The sequence below is a fragment of the Phragmites australis genome, chromosome 15, assembly GCF_958298935.1.
Source record: "Phragmites australis chromosome 15, lpPhrAust1.1, whole genome shotgun sequence".
Classification (NCBI taxonomy): domain Eukaryota; kingdom Viridiplantae; phylum Streptophyta; class Magnoliopsida; order Poales; family Poaceae; genus Phragmites; species Phragmites australis.
In genome coordinates this window covers 9,902,369-9,905,846 of record NC_084935.1, presented here as the reverse complement: position 1 = coordinate 9,905,846, position 3,478 = coordinate 9,902,369, and positions in this window count along the sequence as shown.

Here is a 3,478-nt window from a genome sequence, read left to right as displayed (position 1 = left end):
TTTGGAGCATGTTGTCAACATTATCACAGTAGCAAAAAATTGGTTGTCCCAAGGATCAGCTCAAAAGAAGAGCGGTTGCACCATTTGCTCTACATTTCACCTTCCAATTGCTCTTGTTGTCAAAAATGGCCAGGATCAGCTGTTTGTTCTCACCTAGGTGCTGCACAATTTTAACGTTGAAACATAGATAACAATAGACATGCATATCTTAAATACTCTGCACTTCAGTGGCCAATACTTTCACATTCTAGCTGTTTTCCGTATGAGCGACTGAAACTCTTGAAGTTACTTAAAAGCGGCTGTTTTCCGTATGAGCCACTGAATCTCTTGAAGTTACTTAAAAACATCGTATGACAGTCTTGAAGAGCCTTTCCAAAATCTATCTAAGTGGGATAAAAGAGGTTACTTAGAACGAAAAATTCAGAACCATTGCCTAAAGCTGCTAGGAGTAAACTGTAGGTTAAAACAATAAATTGCAGGAAATAAGATATAAAGGGGGATTGTCTGAACTTTTCAATTAAAGGACCCTAGAACCTCCAGGCTCCAGCAAATAGCTAATTACTAGAATGGCAAGTGTAACACACATGCCTTATTATAACATTTATCTACTTTCTGCAGCCCAAAAAACCAGGGTTACTTGGATACCCGTGTTCAAATTTATTTGCCGAATCAGACACCCCGAATCCGAGTAGGATTCCAATACCCGTTGTCAGATTCCGAGTTGTGTTTCGCGTGTCTAATTTTTTTTTACCGAATCGGACACCCGAGTCCGAGTCGGATTTCGACACCCGTGTCCGTGTGTTCAGGTAACACTGCAAAAAATGCTTCTCTTGACGAATCACGGATGGATCAAAACTTCAGTTCTTGATCAAGATTTGACTCAATGTGCGAGTCTTGTGCAACTCTTTTGTTTTACTAATCTAGGCTGAAGACAACATTATAATATCTTATCAAAGTGATTACACAGATGTATAATCGAAGCATTTGGTAGCTCAGAATGACAGAATTTGATATCATGTTGTTCATACTGCCTGGTAAAATAGCAGCCGATCCATCTGGGCTACTGCATCAGGGACGACGGGAGCAACTGAGGTGCTACTGATCCAGTAAATATCTCTCACCCACCCCTGCTGCTGGGCCGCCTTTACCGCCGTCGAGGCTGCCATGATGTGCGGAGGAGGGCGTGGGGACAATGGGGGTGGCGGCGGAGGACGCTCCGGTGACATGGGGTGGCAGACGAGGTGATGGTGTTGTTAGATATATGACGTACTACACACCCGCTGACACGTAGGTTGGGCCTCACGCGTAAGTGGGAGTGCAATATTCATGCAGTACGTGAGAGGATGCATGTTAGCGTATACTCTAACATGCACACTTTAATAGCCGGACCTTCTGGCGTGTAGTCCCTCGGTCTTCCCACTGTTGCAATCCTCTCTGCAACAATTGCTCCAGCGTATATACCGGTGTGTACACTACCGATCGCCGAACTTTCCGGTGTGTACCATCCTTGAGCTTCAACTCAGAAAGCTCCGGCATTTATATCTCCACATTGTCGTATCATTCAACGTGTAAAAGCACCCGGCAAGAAAACACTCCGGCGTTCACAACTCCTTTCGCTGGATTTTTCGGTGTAGTCATTTTTCCTAAGACATTTCCAATTCAACCAAATTTTGTCTCGGCTGCGATGACTTTTTAATATATTACATCCATGAGACCTACTAATATATATTCTTAACAAATATGTTAGATCATTGTCTATGTTGTCATTAATTACCAAAATCATAATCATGACCTAATATGACCTTTTTTCGCTATAGACGTGCGTCCGATGAGATGGGGTCGGTGCTGGATGTGCCTAGCGACGCGCGACAGGTGAATGACGGTGGAGGCCACGACGGCAGCTGGGTTCGTCCGCGATGGGGGCGAGACAAAGATCGATAGTGATGCGAGGCATCAAACGGGTGATAGAAAAAAAGGAATCGATGGGGACCGTGGGTTGAATTAGAGTAGTCTAACCCTAACCAAACTCTAATACAATGTTAACTTTGTAGAGATTGACAAATGTTGGATGATTACATTGAAGTATATATAGAGGTGGATTGGGAAATACTAAACTAGAAGATGACTCTTATACCCATAACACTTATACCCTCAACAGTGACAACATCCTTTTAGTATTTCTGCCTCAATATGGACCACTTACAGTTTCCTGAGTCCTGAGTCCTGACACAGCCATATTAACATACGTTTTTTTATGTACATTCCTGGTTAAATATGTACATGTTTTTAGGTCTGGGTCTCTGTTACCAATCCATTCATTTCCTTGCAGATTGTCAAGTCATACTATGGTGGTAGGGATGTGAGTTCTGAAGATCTGGAGATGGCATTACTTGTTGGTACGAGTCCCCATGAGCGAAGGCGCCTTGACAAGAAAAAGGGTTATTCATTTAGAACGCAGGCTCAAAATATTATAAGAAAGAGCAGCAACAATGCCATCTTAAAAAACAGTGGACATGATTCAGAAAGTAGTCATGCCTTGTCCGAGCAATTTCCATAAGATGGAACTGAGAGTAATGGTCAACAAGAGTTCGATGAGACAGAGTCTCAAAATCAGCTAGAGAATATAACCCTGAGCCAAGGAAGCTCGAGTTTGCCATTCAGTATGGATGATTCCACTTGCGATCATAACACGGCAACACTCGAGACAGATACTGAGCAGCAAGCAAGTGCCACATGTACTCCTGCAAACGGTCATCGCGACAGGGATCCATGCATCTATGACAATTCTAATCAAGCCATCTCCAAGAACTCTGAGAAGAACATCTCCATGTTGGGTCATGGGCATCACGGAGAACAAGTTGTGGAGCTTTTGCTTTCCAACGGTGGGGAGGAAACTATTAACCAGTTTTGCCAAAGATGGAGGCAGGTCATTGTTGAAGCTATTCACCCCGCTATTTACCTTCTGGCTGGAATATCAACCACAGGTTAAGTATCCTTTTTTTTTTTTTTTTTTTTGCGAGGATGCTTGTTTTGGGAACCCTCTTTTTTTCTGTGCACATTGGTTAATTGCATAGTTGCTTGAGTTTCTGGTACTTAGAATTTGCCAAGCTGTATGTTTAGTGTTAATCCGTGCCAATGGCCTTGGAAGATCTATCTGTGTGTCGTGATGCTTTTTGGCCCACATTTTATTTGACCATCGGATATTTACTGTTATCTGCAAACTATCTTCTGCGGTGCAGTGGACGGCGGGATTTCGGTGACTTCAGTGTCGACAAGCCACCAAAGAAAGCTCCTCAATTGGCGAGCGATTAGGCTACGGACCTCTTCAGTACCGTTGCTGTCGTTGTACCCTGAGGTTCAATTTACTTCCAGAGTTGTTTACATTCCATCAAGCCTGATCCTTCCTTGTACCCCTTAATCTGCATGCTTGTGCTGCCTTGCTTTATGTTGAAAGACCAGTTCCATCTGCTTTGTTTTA